Below are 16,991 nucleotides of genomic sequence, written 5' to 3' on the forward strand. Positions count from 1 at the left end.
GCCACAGTGAGTGCAAAGCCAATTATCAGGTACAGTAACGTACTTTCTATGAGGGTTGTAGGGAATCTTTTCCCTCTGGAACCCGATCCCCTGTCTGTTTCCCCCATTGTTGGTGTACATGGCCGTGATAGCATCAGAGGACCAGGTCCACTTGAGTGATTTTTCAAGGTCACTCTTCACTTTTCCTAGTTCTTCATGAAGTTGTTTGTTTTTCTGAAGCTCAGCACACAGACTAGACTTCACTGAATTTAACTCACTTTCAAGCTTAATGTGTGCCTTACTTGCAACTTCCTTTCCCTTTTGAGAATTTTCAAGCCTACTCTCTATTTTAGGTTCCCCAATTGTTTCCTTCAAGTCCACTACCACCACCACTAATAGGTCATCTCTCTCATTCTCAATGTTAGCAACTCTCTCAGCTAAGACTTCTTTTTCCTTTCTTACACACTCAAAGGTCTCTTTTAGGTCTACCACAGCGACCATTAGATCATCTCTTTCATGTTCTATATGTGCAAGTTTTTCATCTATGGCATCCTTCTCTTTCTTCAGGTTCTCAATTGTTTCCTTTAAGTCAACAACAACGATTACTAAGTCATCTATGGTTTGTTCTGCTTCTCCTAACTCCACAGTTAAGGCATCTTTATCATTTATTAGACTGTGATAAACATCAATCAACACATTTCCAAAGACATGAGTTTTTTAGGAGAATAAGATTTCATATTTCTCTGAACATCCAGAAAATTTACCTCATCATCGTCGTCATCTTCATCATCATCAGACTGAGCCATCAAGGCAAAGATTGAGTCATACTTAGTTGCTTCACTTTCCACTGCCATCATTGATCTATCACCATGATCATCTTATTCTTTAGATTCGCTGAAGAAGTCTTCCCATGCAGCAAGAGCTTGCTTTACAACGCTGTCAGCGACATTCTTTCTCTTGAAGCATTTATCAGGAACCGGTTTCCTCTTGGCTGCTTTGTCAAAGTTGTTTTTGTGATGATCTTGCTTTAGGAGAGGGCACTCCTTGATGAAGTATCTTGGCTTACCACATATATGACAGAGGTCATAATTTTTTGTCTTGCTAGAATTTCCCCTTTTTGGAATGCCTCCATTCCTGCGAACCATCTTCTGGAATCTTCTTGTCAAGTAAGCCATATCACCATCCTCACCACTTGAATCATTGTTGTCTATCTTGAAAACCGGGTTCTTCTCCCTTTTGGGTTCTCTTCTTTCATTGTCCTTCTTCTTTTTCTTCTTCTTCTTCTTCTTCTTCTTCTTCTTCTTCTTCTTCTTCTTCTTCTTCTTCTTCTTCTTCTTCTTCTTCTTCTTCTTCTTCTTCTTTTTATATGTTTTCAGATTGCCAACAAGTTCCTCTATGGTCATTGTCTGCAAGTCCTTCGCCTCTGTAATGGCGTTCACTTTGCTTTCCCAAGAACTGGGCAGTACACTAAGGATTTTCCTGACAAGCTTATTTCTTGGAATAGTTTCACCAAGAGAGTGAAGCTCATTAATGATGGAGGTGAACTGAGTATGCATATCTTGGATGGATTCATCATCTTTCATCCTGAAGAGCTCGTATTCAGTTGTGAGCATGTTGATCTTGGATTGCTTAACCTATGTTGTTCCTTCGTGAGTTGTCTGAAGAGCTTTCCAGATTTCCTTGGCTGACTGACATACCGATATCCTGTTCAGGGCCAATGCCACAAACAAGAATTTTCTTCGCACGAAAATTCTTTTCTACGGCCTTTCGATCAGCGTCATTGAATTCCTTCCTTGTCTTGGGAAAGGCTACAATTGGGTCGCCAAGGTTCTTGGTAGGGACAAAGGGTCCGTCACATATGACATCACATAGCTTAGAATCTTCAGCCATGATGAAATCGTGCATCCTAGTTTTCCACCGTCCGTAATACTGTCCATTGAACCTAGGTGGTCTGTAAGTAGACTGGCCTTCTTCGAAGTTTGGAGGAACAGCCATGGGGATCCTTTATAGGTGTTAACCTGATAGAAAGAACCTGCTCTGATACCAATTGATAGAATACAATGGTCCACCAAACTCTATAGAGTACCAGGTTCTCTATCGGTTCCACTGGAACACACGCACACAGCAGTAAGTAAATGACTAGAGGAATTTTACGTGGAAAATTCCCAGCTCAACGGGATTAAAAACCACGACCTACCCTTGTAGGATTTCAACTTCACTACTGAGCAACTTTTAGATTACAACCTATGCAATCTAGGAATTAACCTCTTAATCCCTCACTAACTTGTAATACTCTATTACAAGCCACTTTGTAATAACTCTATTACAAAGACTTTACAACTCGACTAACTCTAGCCAAGACTCAAACACAAAGGTTTAAGATTTACAAAGAGTTTCCTACAGAATACTTCTAAACAAGCTAAGTAGGAAATACAGTTTAAGAACTATAACAAAGTTACAACTCAACTAAGGACATAGAATGACTTGCTGTGAGGAACTAGTCCGTAGTAGTGTTGTTCTTTGTTCTTGATGCACTTTGGAATTGATTGCTTGATGATCAATGACTGTAAGAGTGCTTGGATGAATTTTCTAAGTGAACAAGTGATTTTCTTTTACCTTCCTTGATGTTAATAATGCATTTGTGACATCACTAGAATGATGTAAGCAAGGTAGATAAAAGACACTCCCCATAAAGTTGACTGCTGCACTATTTCTGCACTGTAACGTGTGCAGGCAACAACTTTACAGCTGGGGTAGTTGACTTGTACAGTTTTCTCGGGAAACGATAATTATTTGTTCCCTCTGTTGTTCCTCTGACTCTGAAGAGTCGAAGCATATTCCAAGGTGGAACCTTTCGATCTTAAGATCTTGAGGATATGTAACTGGTTCCTTATCTGGTTCTTGACAATAAGTTTGTTAGATCTTCAAAACATAAAGCAAGGTACTTGTAACCTATCAATTAGTATCAAGGAAAAAGTTCAATGCATCGGTAAATATAGAGCTTAATCTGGACCAGTATTTTAAAAGGTGTGGGCATAAGGCAAGGCGTTTTACATATGCCTCAGCGAGGCGTAAGCCCTGAGGCACGGGACGTAAGCCCCATAAGTATTTAATATTTAATATTTTATAAAATAATATAATTACAGTAAATATTTATAAACAGGTAAAATTGCATAAAAATTGAAGAAAGCAATAAATATGTGATATATGTGCTCCATCCCCACAAAACACTAGTCAAAATAATCTATTATATGCTACTTAGAAGTACAAATAACTTGAGTCGAAAAGAATAAAGTTTTCTACATTGAGGAACAGAAAGGATGACTAACCTGCAATTTAAACTTTGAACTTGCTGCTATGAAGGAGAATTGAGTTCTCTTTGTATTTGTAAAAAAGAAATTGAATATTCGTTACTTTTGGGAGATATTAGCAGACTAACGGACAAGATAAAGAATTGTGAATGACCATGAATTAGGGCTTCAATCAATAAAAAGGGTCTTGACTTTTAAATTTAATACATTTCAGTTCCTTTTTAAAATTTTTGAGTAATTACCAAGCTGAATTTTGAGAATTTGGATATTATATGAAGGATTTATTCAACAAAGTTTGTTTTAATTTGAAAAAGTCTTTGGGGCTTATGCCTCACTAAAAATACGCGCCTCAAACTCCCGGGCATACGCCCCGAACGCCAGGGCGGACACCCTGAATTAATGGGTGTACGCCTCTCGAGACTTTCGCCCCTACACCATCGCCTTGGGGCGGTTTTGATACGCCTCTCTTCAGGGCTCGCCCCGAAAATGCCTTGTAAAACACTGATCTGGACTTGTTTTTAAATATTTTGAGCGTCTTCTCTGGAAGTGGCAATTTCTTGATTGGTTTTACCTTCGATGCCATTCTCAAGTCTTTGCCCAGTGTTGATAGATTCTGCAATTGCAACAAAATTTTTGAAAGCAATGGGGGATGGTGGTTTGACTAGTGTTGTTGTTATGCTAGCTTTTACATTGTTCGTTGGTAGTGGAATCACATTTATCTTGGTAGTTGCTGGTTACACTCATCATAAAAGTTGGTGGCCATTAGCTGGCGAGCGCAAAACCGGCGTATAAATTTAGGCTCGCTGGTCGAATATAGTATAGAAAAATATCGTATCCACAGGGATTGGATGTAAACAGTATTTTCGTAGCTTCTAGTTAATTGCTATCCAAGATGTCCAACAATTTAGAATTGTGTGATTTAAAACTAAAATTAACTAAAAGTCTAAACTATTAGCTAATGACAATTGCAACAAGAGTAAACATAGAAGAAATCAATAGGAGAAAATATGGGTTGATTGGATAGGTGCAAGATACTTGTCTGTGATTTAACTCTAGTTAATTCACTTCTAGGGTTCAAGTGAGTCTCTCGAATTCACTTTATTATTAGTTCGAATGTTTAGTAGAAACTTCTCTCTCGATTAAGTCTCAACCTCACAATATGAACTAAGTTAAGCTCGGTGAAGATATGCAAGAATTCGTAGTGGATTGGTTTGTAAGAGAACCTCTTTCGATTATTCCCCTAACTAGGTCTAAGCAATAATTCAACTAGAATATTTCTATTACTAAGAAGAATCAATGAATTCAACCAACAAGATAATGCAAAAAAATAAAAGTTACGCCTCTTTCGATTACATAAACATGTGAATATATAGATGTGACAATTAAAACACCCAAATGATTCAATACATAAAAACTAGAGTTAATATCTACAAACAATTCTCAAAACACCAAATCCATCAATCCCTAAAGAAGAATTAGTCCATAGATATGGAGAAATTCATCACAAATAAGTTTAAGTTAAGGGAAAACATAAATGATCCAAACTCTTGTCTTGATTGAGGATTGAATGGTGAAATCCTTATACTCTTGCTTCCCTACTTCTCCTTAGCCTCCTTAGGTCTAGATTATGTCAAAAGTCCCAAATATACTGTTTTTCCATGTATATATACCAAGTAGGGTCGGGCCCAAATGAACACACCTTCTCCTACGCGAAAAAGGACTCTTTCCGGAAGGGGACGTGCGCGGCCACGCACCTGGAGATGTGCTCGTGCATTAGGCCGCGCACTTTGGATGGTATACAGCCTCAAATGCGCGCCCAGTGCGCGCTCGCGCACCTGGGTGACGTCTTGCTCGATATTTCGTTTCTCTCTGTAAATGCACTAGTGTCCGTTGATCCCCGAACTCGATCCCCACTTAATCCTTGGGCTTTTACTCAGACTTCAAAGCTCCAAAATAGCGTGAATTCATCCCACAATATCTACATAGCTCGGAATCACTTCTACAAGGCATAAAATACACAATTAGTGCAAAACACTAGCGATTAAGGCTCAAACTCAATTAAAGTGTAGTAAATTAGAGTGCGATAAATGACTAAAACCCGAGATTATAGTCTACGTATACCATCATTAGCATTACTGGAAGGAACTCATAGTGTTGCTATTCAAGATGGTCTCTTTCTTAGTCGTAGACAGTGCGAGAAAGTATTGAAGTTCAAGAGGGGAGGAAGCCATGGTGATAACTTTCTAGCTGCTGTCATTACGAATTTGAGGATCCTTCTGGCCAGGTCTCATATTATAATTTCAAATGCTGGCAGTAATCTTTCCGAGGGAGTTGCAAGGCCACGGCAAATACTTAGAGTCGAGAGATCATACTTGTTCAAAGTTGACTTTAAGTTTTTGGTAATACTGAGCTACTGGATTAGGGGATGGAAATCTAAAATAGTATCAAAAATAAACAAAGAGGAAGCTGAGAAAATCCTTGAGGAGATTAATTTAATGTCATCACAACTTATTCAAATGCATGCCATAGGGTACAAGTAAATGGAAGGGTGCTGCAGCATTTTAAAGTGTTGGATCAGTATGCTTCTTTTTGTTAGGATACCCTTGTTCAGCAAACAAGAAGCTTGAAAATATTTCTCCAGTATATTTCATCTTTTGAGTTGTTGTCCAGCAGTGTTCATTCCAACCTTGAGGACAAGGTTATTTTAAGGGGGTTGGAATGTAACGGATGGAGATATAGGCTAAGTTTTGTTATTTGTAGTTTGGCCCTCTTTAGTTCTACTACTACAGTTTAGTCTCACTTTATAATCTATTTTTAGTAGTACCCCTGTTAGGTTTGTTTTATATATCTTGTAACATAGCATTGTAGAGATATGTTGAATGAAAATCTGAATTTTTACTTTTAGCTTCTTTTTATTTCTCTGAATTTCTCATTTCAAGTGTCAATGGCGAATCCTCCGTGTGGGATTCGCTACATACATATATATAAATATTTTATATTATTATAGATAGATAAATAGATGCAAATTCATAAACATAAAACGGGAATTCGAATCCTACATGGCTTAGGTCTTAGTTTTGCTACGAGGGAATTTGAATCCTCCACGTCTTGGGGTTAAGTTTTGGATAAATTTCACAAATGGTTATATAACTATGACTTTTTTCCACCAAAGTCATATAACTTTCTTTCCTCACACAAAAATGATATAACTATGATTTTTTTCACCAAAATCATATAACTTTGTTTTCTCACACAAAAATCATAAAACTTTCACTAACTCACACAAAAATCATAGTGGTCGAATAAATTTTTTGGTAGTATTTTTTATTTTAAAGTTTCAGTCTAATAAATAATTATCCAATTAAAATAGAAATATGAGTATATTTTTAGCTATTTCCAAAAATAATAGCCGATAATATATATATATATATATATATATATATATATATATATATATATATATATATATATATATGCTAGCAAATGCAATTAGTTTTGACCGACCGGTTAAATTTATATTATTTCCTTAAAATAGGAATAACCCAACCCACCTTGACTGAATACCCATATACGTAAGTTAAAATAATACCAAAAGTGAATTTTCTATTCATAAAAAAATTAGTTCGGAATGCATGAGATTCTGACAAAAAAATAGAGAAATAAAGGTATAATTAGAGAGCACTTGAAATAAAAATGCTATCAATTTGAATAAAAATTTTGAAAATAAAATAAAAATAGAAATACCATGTTTTGAAGGATTTACTATTCACTCTTAGTATTATTTTAATTTATATATATGAGTATTGGATCGGGTGGGCCAAGACGGGTTGGGTCGTCCTTATTTTAATTGGATTATTATTTATTAGACTGAAAATAAAAAATAAAAAATCACAAAATAAGAAAATATTACTGAAAAATTATATTTTTCGATCACTATGATTTTTGTGTGAGTTTATAAAAGTTTTATGATTTTTGTGTGAGAAAATATAGTTACATGACTTTGATGAAAGAAGTTATAGTTATATGATTTTTGTGTAAGAAAACAAAGTTATATGACTTTGGTGAAAAAAAGTCATAATTACCGGATCATTTGTGAAATTTACCCTTTTAAGTTTTGCTATGCAAAGTTTCTATATATAAAATTATAAATGCGAATTCATAAGATTCTCACCGTAAGTAGTTAAACCTCCAATTCACGACATGGATATACACTCAAACTGGAAGCACAAAAGCTACGAGAAATCCTAGCCCAAGACCTCCGTGGCCGGAAATTTTTTAATAAGTTGGAGATTGAACAGAAACGCCTAAAAAGAGTTCGCGAAGAGGAAAAACGTGAAGCCGAAGCGAAAGCCCTACGTAAAAAGCTATTAGTAGAACAGAAGAACTTTACCGTTAATAAATCCGACATACAATGCCTGGTGATTAAACCGGAATATTCATCATCAGCCTCCTTTCCGCGAGAAGAAGTTATTCGCCACCTTTTTTTTTTCCTTTAAGCCATCACCTAGAGAAAGGTTCCTGAGATGTTGGGGGTTTGGCTTGACCCCTACCATGTATATAGAAGGTAAAGATGACAAAAGAAGAGGGGCATAGACCTGACCTTCCATATACACAAGACTGTTGCAAAGACAGTCTTCAAAAAACCCATGGAAGACGGAGAAATTTACAACTACTCTTCCATGAGAAAAACTAAATGAATTAGCTTACAAAAAAATTAACTTTGTCATGTCTACTTCTTATACTAGGTAATTGCCATTTATCTAGTAGGAAAGGACCTCTAGCTTCTTTAGGGAGATTCTGAAAATTATAGAAATAGGAATTGTTGCCAGAGATTGCAGCTCTTTTGACTAACGCGTCAACAACCTGATTGGCTTCTCTATAGCAGTGAGAGACCACAACTTCTACTTGGGTGATACTTCTTTTGGCATCTCTGATGATCTGCTCCATCTTTACATTCTTGGTACATCCTTCTGTAATCATGTTGGCCACGATCAGAGAATCAAGCTCTAGATGAAATCTGGTGTAGCCTAGTTGTATACACCATTCACCACCAATTTTAGTTGCCACAGCTTCGACCTCGTTGTTGCTTTTACATTGAACAGGTATTGAGAAAGCCATGAGGAGATCTCCATTAGAGTCTCTTACCACCCCTCTTATACCTGCTCTCCCAGTGTCCATAAAACTACCATATGTATTTACTTTCACCATATCTCCTATTGGTTTAGTCCATGTGACCGTCCAGTACTTCATTATTGGTTGCATCCTCTCCACCTCTTCACAGACTTTCACCCAAGGCCAATTAAGTTTGCAGTTAGGAAAGGCAACTGTCACAGCTGCTTGAATTGTCCAGCTAACCTTCTGCTCCATATTGATTAGCATAAATCTTTTTTTATCTCTAAACTTGCAAGAGGTCCAGCTTTTTCAGATTTCCCAAAAAATAATAATAGGAATAATATGTAGCAGAAGCATATGAATGTTGTTATTAGGCTTCACCTCCTACCACTCTTGAAGAATCCTCTTAACAGACCATTTTTGATGTCTAATACCCAAAGGCATACCAAACTTCTTCCACAGATTACAAGCAGCCTCATCTTCACTAAAAGTATGATGAATAGAGTCACATTTAGGCCTTTGATAACAATTGCATCTAGAGGCTGACTGGTTGCCAAACTTGATAATTATCTCGTCAAAAGGTAATTTACCATGATATAATCTCCAGGCCAAGAAGGAAATTTTGAAAGGAATGCATCTGTGCCATAATTTGTACCATGTTTCATTTTTTTGTCTCTTGCATCTTATGATCTCCCAGACAGCTTTGTTGGAGTATTTTCCATCTTCTGTAGGATTCTAGTGGCATAATCATTTTCATTCCGATCTCCAATATTAATACTGGTAATGTGTTGCACAGTTTGTACATCAACCCTGCCAAGCTTTTCCAAGTTCCATTGACCTCCTGTAATGTACTCCTTAACAGAGCTCCTTTTACTACCAGCTACATCAGGGAACAAAGTTGCTAAAATGCCTTTCTCTGTCCAATTATCCCACCCAAAGCTGCAGTTACCAGCATTAACTTTCCAAGTGAGATTTAATTCCACAATCTTCCTAACTACAGTAAGATGTTTCTAAGCATGAGAGTCTCCAGAAGTCCAAACTTTAGAGGTTGGATGAGACTTTATACAATATTTGGCTTTAAGGAAAGAAGCCCATAGCGATGGTTGAGTTTTGAAGTCTCCACCACCTTTTCATAGCAAGCATATTACTAATATCAACCATGGTTCTAATGCCAATACCACCCTCATATTTGGGAAGACATAAATTTTTTCAAGAGCTCTAGTGGTATTTGGTTTTATCACTAGTAGATCCCCAAAAGAATCTAGCCAAGTGTTTTTTCAGTAGGTTGAAGGTGCCCTTAGGAGGACTCATAGCTGACAAGGTGTACAAAGGCAAGGAGTGCAAGATACTTTTAATCAAAACCACCCTGCCACCATAAGACAACATTTTTCCCTGCCAACCGTTAAGTCTTTTGGCCACTTTAGTCAACATTCCATCAAAATATTCAAGTTTCTTCCTTCCTATGTATATAGGGCAATCAAGATAATTGAATGGGAAGTTTTTTTCCATAACCCCGTGCATTCCCTCATCTTGTTTATTCTATGTGCCCCAGCCTTTGGATCAGTGGGGAAGAAACTCTTATCTTTATTAATTTTTTGCCCTAAGGAGTCTTCATAGTTTCTTATCTGCTTCATAATGAGTTTGACTGATCTATTATTGCCACTGGTGAAAATGACTATGTCATCAACATATGCTAGGTGATTAATAAGAAGGCCTCTGAAGCTCATGGTGAAAGAAACAAAATCAGCATTTTCATGAAGGGTATTAAGGGATCTAGATAAGACCTCTGTTGCCAGGATAAATAAAGAGAGGGAAAGGGGATCCCCTTGCTAGAATCCCTGAGACGAAGTAAAAAAACCCTCTTCTAGTGCCATTAATGATGATTGAATAACAAACATCTGAGATCATCCTCCAAATCATGTCTATCCAATAGTCTTCAAAACCAAATCTTCATAGAACTTCTACCATAAATGACCAGGACATCTTATCATATGCTTTAGTCATATCTAGTTTTATAACCATATTTCCTCCCCTATTAGTTTTGGAAATATTTTGGATGATTTTCTGGGCTAACAAAATATTTTCTGAAATGAGCCTGTCTTTAACAAATCTACTTTGATTAGCAGAGATCAAATTGGGAAGAAGAACGTTGAGTCTTTCTGCCAAAATTTTGGAAATAATTTTGGTAGTGAAATTACTAAGACTAATTGGTCTTAGTTCAGAAAAACTAGAAGGGGACTCAACTTTAGGGATAAGAACTAAAGGTGTGAGAATAAAACTTTGTGAGATTTTTTCCATTAAAGAATTCCAAGACAAACTCAATCACATCCTTCTTAATTATCTCCCATCAGTGTTGGAAAAAGGTCTCATTGAAGTCATTAGGACCAACTCTGCTATCTACACTTAGACTGAATACAACATTTTTGATTTCAGTTTCATCAGGGATAGATGAGAGTATTACATTGTCAAAATCAGTGAGGCACCTCGGAATGCAACTAAGTACATTGTGCTTGATCACAGGTTGAGGAAGATTAAACAGCTTTTCAAAATGTTTAGTGGGAGTCTTGGCAATTTTTTCATCCCCCTTGACCCATATGCCCCTGCTATTCTTTATTCTATGAAGTTGTAATCTTCTTCTTTTTTCCCTTAGAACACAATGAAAATACTTAGTATTGTAGTCTCCCTTCTGAAACCACTTGGTTTGAGTCTTTTGTTTCAAAAGAGACTCTTGTAAACCCAACCATTTTGTATATTCTACATGATCCCGATTGAGTTCTTCCCTGCTATTCTCATAGTTCAACTGAATATCAAGATCTTCAAGTATATGGACCTTAACGTCCCAGTAACCAATCTGTTAGTGGATATCACCCGCAATTTCCCTGGACCCTTGACTAAGCTTCTTTCCCAGGACTTGAAGTTTAGTCATTAGTCTCCACATAGCATTTCCTGTAACATGAATGTCCCATACTCCCTGAACCACCTCCAAGAAATCTTGTTGTTCAGTACAGAAATCCAAGAATCTGAAGTACTTAATGATCTCATGCTGATCACTATGGCATTTCATTAGAAGAGGTCTGTGGTCTGAACCTGTCCTTACCAAATATTTCACATAATTATGTTGAAAAACTTGTACCCACTGATCATTAACAAAAATTCTATCCAATCTTTTTCAAATTCTTTTTCTTGGCCTCCAATTATTTCACCAGGTGAATTTAGGGCCAGTGAAACCAATGTCATCGAGACCGCAAGTTTCCATTATTGTAACAAAGTCAAAACTCATGTGAGCTCTTTGGGGTCTGCCACCCAACCTTTCATCTGGGTCCATGATAACATTGAAGTCTCCTCCAACACACCATGATCCGTCAATGATCATGTTAATATTATCTATGCTGCTCCAAAGATCTTTCTTATCTACAGTTGTGCACTTTGCATAAACTGCAGTGACATAAAAACCTTTATCATGCATACTTTCTTTTATGTGTAAAGTTATTTGTTGTTCATCATTAGCAACAATAATTGGGTCACATTGACTGTTCCAGAAATACAATATTTGGCCATTCAAATTGGCAGCCCTATGTTGGAATTTCAGAAACTTCCTGTAACCCTCAATGTTGTTCTCACTAGCAAAATGTTCCATGATCGCTACAAAGACAATCTTGTTATTGTTGATGAGATATTTTAATTTGTGAATTGCTTTCTTTGTCCTAACCCCCCTTATATTCCAAAAGATTGTATTAATCATGAAAAACAAGGGTGAATATGGCTTGTTTTTTACCCTTCCCTTTGTCACTGTATTCTCTATATTGTCATTCCTGCTTTCAGAGCTCATGGATTCAGGAGATGTAGTTTCTTGCACAGATTCTATATCCATGTCAACTCTCTTCACAGTAGGAGTTTCCTTCTCCAAAGGTTGGCTGCAAGGAAGGTCTACAAAAAGTTGTCTTGGTTCTTGTTTTTTTGTTTCTGAAGTATAACTGACTGACTCGGAGTACTGCTCACTTTTTGCCAATTGGTTCTCTTCAATGTTTTGAGCCTTGCCACATTCTATGTCTTCTACTTGTTGTTCCTCTTCAATGTGATACATATTTTTAGCAATATTAGTAGTGTGGTTGTCTTCAGTATGTTGAGTCAACTCTTCATTTCTTTGAGCGAAGGTATTTTAATTGTATTTTTCATGCTCCTCTTCCACCAAATTGCTTGTGAGTTTTTTCTGTTGGTTATTCTTTTTGGTATTCTTAGCCTCCTTACTAATATGAACTGAACCATTGGCCCCTTCTTGTTTCTTACTACTCTTTTGGGGTATTGCTCGTTTAAAGATAACTTTACTTTTTAGGGGGGGGGGGGATTTTCTACTTCTTTTTCTTCTTCTTTTTGATTCTTTCCAGTATTTTTGCTAATGTAGACTTAGCTACCTTTCCTTTTTCCTCTTTATTTTTCCTGGAGTCCATAACAGTAGTTAGTGGGAGTTCCGAAATCTGATTCACTTCTTTTTCATTCTTCTTGGTTTTCTTCTTTTTTTTTTCCTCCGTCAATTTGTGTTGCATTCATAACTTCCAAACCCTCAACATCGTTTGCCTTAGTATGAATGCCAGGTTTATCTATTTCAACATTGTTTGCTCTAGCTTTAATTGTAACCTTTGGGACATTCTACTTGTTGGTATTAGCTACTGTTCTCTCTTTCGCAGATTCTCCTCCTTCAGCAGTATTCTTTTTTTCAGCAAATCTACACTGGATTATAGAGTGTCCTAAAAGTTTATACTGTCTACAAAATTTTGGGACACTCTCATATTCCAATTTCTGAGTAAATCCCTTAAGTGGGTTCTCTTCATCCTCTTAGCCTACCCATACATAATTTAACTTCGGTTTAGTGAGATTGACTTCCACCCTGACCTTAGCCATACTAGGTCGGGTTCTATAATCAGTAGAAACATCCATGGATAGACGGATACCAACTGGACTAAGGATTTTCTTGACATAGTGTCAAGTATGACAATGGAAAGATAGACCTGGGAGTAGGACCCACACTGTTACAACAGGGGAATCCTCATCGAGTTTAAAACCCGACGACCATTTCTCTAACCACATGATTTTTCCCTTAAATTTCTATAGAACGTCTATACCAAATAGTTTTAAAGTCATTTTCATTAAAGCAGTCTATAAACACTGTGCGAAAGACAATTACCTTTCACCGAGATTTTTTCCGCAAAGCTTGATCGAATCTTCTCAATGTGGGGACGAGTTCTCAGAAATTTGCCCACAATTGTAAGTTTGCATTATTCCGCCATAACTCCATAGTAGTCACTTGCTTTGAATATTACTGCTGGCATCCCATTGTGGGTAGAAAATCGAGCTTTGACATCGGGGTTGCCATGGCGATTAGGGCTAGGGCTCGGGATAATCGGAGCTTTTAGAGCACTAGCATAGTTTGATGTTGCTGGAATTTCTTCTGTGGGTGTTATCTTTTCAGCTGGAGGATCTGTTATCTCTATTAGACGCACCGGTAAGTTGCCGACCGGCGTCCCCATTGAGCGGTGCGTGAGCACCAAGTGCTTGAAAGAGTAGTTTTTTATCCGTTAGCTACTAAAGTTATTGTACGTTATTCAGTGACTAAGGTTTCTAAAACAACCGATAACTTTATTCGGAGAAGTTGAGGAGGCGAGGCTAGATAGGTGAAATTTTTACTGAAAGCTGGATTGTTTGAAATTGATGATAGCGATATGACTGAGGGGCAAACAAATGACCTTTTGAGATCTATTCTGGAATTGAAGAGGATAGTGTCTATTTTCGAGAACCAGTTTGGGTTTATGCCGGGGCGTTCGACTACAAAATTCATCCACCTTGTTACGAGATTGATGGAGCAGTATAGGGAGAGAAAGAATGACTTGCATATGGTGTTCATCGACTTAGAAAAGGCGTACGATAAAGTTCTGGGGGAGGTTTTGTGGAGATGTTTGGAGGTTAGAGGTATACATGTTGTCTACGTTAGGTTGATTAAGGACATGTGTGATGAAGTAAAGACCCGAGTGAGGACGATGGGTGGGACTCAGACTATTTTCCGGTTATGATGGGGTTGCATCAGGGGTCGGCACTCGCCCCTTTTTTATTTGCTCTGGTGATGGACGTACTGACGTGCCACATCCAAGGGAAGAAGCCGTGGTGCATGCTATTTGCAGATGATATTGTACTGATTGACGAGACGCGAGACGGTGTGAATGCGCAATTAGAGGTATGGAGGCAGACCCTGAAATCTAAAGGTTTCAAGTTGCGCAGGACTAAGGCAGAATACTTGGAGTGTAAGTTCAGTGGCAAGACTCAAGGAAGGGAAGGGGAGGTGAGGCTGGACTCGCAGGTCATCCCTCGAAGAGGGAGTTTTAAGTACTTTGGGTCTATTATTCAGGGGGATGGGGAGATTGATAAAGATGTCACACATCGTATTGGGGCGAGATGGATGAAATGGAGACTCGCTTCCGGTGTTTTGTGTGACAAGAAGGTGCCACCGAAACTTAAGAGTAAGTTCTACAGAGTGGTGGTCAGATCAACGATGTTGTATGGGGCTGAGTGTTGGCCAGTCAAGATCGCTCATCTCCAAAAGATGAAGGTAGCAGAGATGAGTATGTTGAGATAGATGTGCAGGCACACCAGATTTGATAGGATCATAAATGAGGTTATTCACGATAAAGTGGGTGTGGCCCCTATCGAGGACAAGATGCGGGAAGCGCGGCTTAGGTGGTTTAGTCATGTGAGGAGGAGGAGAACAGACGCACCGGTGAGGAGGTGTGAGAGGTTGACATTGGAGAGCCTACGAAGAGGTAGAGGTAGGCTAAAAAAGAGGTAGAGAGAGGTGATTAAGCAAGACATGGCACAGCTTCAGCTGACCGATGACATGACCCTTGATAGGAAGATATGGAGGTCGAGGATTAGGGTAGTAGAGTAGGTAGTCTAGAGTGTTCATAACAGTAGTATTAGCACGCAATCTCACTTTCTGTTGGTAGTAGGTTTTTATGACTAACTGTTATTTTCTTTCATTGTTGATCACCTTACTGTCTTGTTGTTTTTTATTCTGCTTTTATATGGCTTTTTGGAGCTGTCCCTTCTTGTCTATATTTTCATTAATGTGGTGCTTATGCTTTCCTGAGCCGAGAGTCTATTGGAAACAATCTCTCTATCCTCACAAGGTAGGGGTAAGATCTGCGTACACACTACCTTCCCCAAACCCCACAGTGTGGTCTGGGGAAGCGGGAGATTTGAAGAGGATGAAAATGAATTTTGAGGAGTTGTGTGATGAGGATAAGATTTTTTTGTGTTCTTCAAAAAGTTATTGAATGAGTGGAATGAGGAGATTGATGAGAATATCAGGAGTTCTAATCAGGCTGATCAAAACCGGAGGGTAGCTACATTTATGGAATGTGTAAGGGACTTGAATCCGTTATTCAAGCTGTGCAGGAAAAAGTTAGTTGCTGAGGACAGAAGGCAAGCACAAATTGTGATGGTTGAATGCTGTAGGAAGAGGGAATATATAGCTGCAATGGATCAATACATTGATATATCAATTGGTAATGCGCCTTGGCCTATTGGTGTGACTATGGTTGGTATTCATGAATGTTCAGCTCGCGAGAAGATTCACACGAATAATGTTAGTGTTGCTCATACATGAACAATGAGACAACTAGGAAATACCTGTACTCAGTTAGAAGACTGGTGACATTCTGTCAAAGACGCTACCCAACAATGCCATCCAAATCTGTGGAGTTCAATAGCCTTGCTAATGGTAGTGACTTGCACTCTCTGCCTGCACAAGAGGAAAGGCTTCCAATAATGCCTGCATAAGGTACATATAATATTATTTTATTTGCCTATGTATTCAAAGTTATTTTCTCCAACATGAAAACGTTTATCCATATTAATTACCTCTTGTATGAAAGAAATAATATAAGGATCACGGAATCTTAATTGTGTTAATATTTGTATTCTAGTGTTCCAAGCTTGAATCAAGACCAAAATGTTCGTCTAATAGGAGCTTATACTGAACTTGTTCGGAAGTGACAGCCATAAAGGCAGTCTGGTGCACTAAACTCCCGCTATGCGCGGGGTCCGGGGAAGGGCCGGACCACAAGGGTATATCGTACGCAGCCTTACCCTGCATTTCTTCAAAAGGTTGTTTCCACGGCTCGAACCCGTGACCTCCTGGTCACACGACAACAACTTTACTAGTTACAGCCATAAATCCAAGCAAAATCTTATAACACTTTCTTTAGGCATGGACAACGACGGAATAAGAACAAGAAGCACGCAAAGTCTTGGGGAAATCATAAACATAAGCCTAATCCAGATATATAAACTATAGCTAAGGATTAAGATAGACAGAATATATGACTGAGGATTGACATAGATGACGGAATACAAAGTACTTTTCTCTTTATAGTAATTTTCATTGTGTACTCCCAAAAGGAATAAAGTAAATCATCAACTACAGATACAAAATTTTGGACCAGTTGAAAAAAATGCTAGCTAACTTTTGGTGAACAGGTGATGAAGACAAAAGAAAGTTTCATTGGATATTTTTGATACTATGTGCATACTTACTCAAGA

The 16,991-nt window shown here is 37.9% G+C and overlaps 1 long non-coding RNA gene and 1 pseudogene across 1 annotated transcript; one reads left to right on the forward strand and one right to left on the reverse strand.

Annotated features, from left to right (window-relative positions):
• Window positions 1-4,616: 4,616 nt before the first annotated feature.
• Window positions 4,617-14,022, reverse strand: LOC138903977 (uncharacterized). The gene is made up of 2 exons (XR_011413228.1): window positions 13,585-14,022; window positions 4,617-5,289 (listed from the first exon to the last, which is right to left on the reverse strand). It is a non-coding gene; the product is annotated as an uncharacterized lncRNA (long non-coding RNA).
• A 423-nt stretch (window positions 14,023-14,445) lies between these two features.
• Window positions 14,446-16,419, forward strand: LOC138903976 (uncharacterized; annotated as a pseudogene).
• Window positions 16,420-16,991: the final 572 nt, after the last annotated feature.

The sequence above is a fragment of the Nicotiana tomentosiformis genome, unplaced genomic scaffold (assembly GCF_000390325.3).
Source record: "Nicotiana tomentosiformis unplaced genomic scaffold, ASM39032v3 Un00262, whole genome shotgun sequence".
In the NCBI taxonomy this organism is placed as follows: Eukaryota; Viridiplantae; Streptophyta; class Magnoliopsida; order Solanales; family Solanaceae; genus Nicotiana; species Nicotiana tomentosiformis.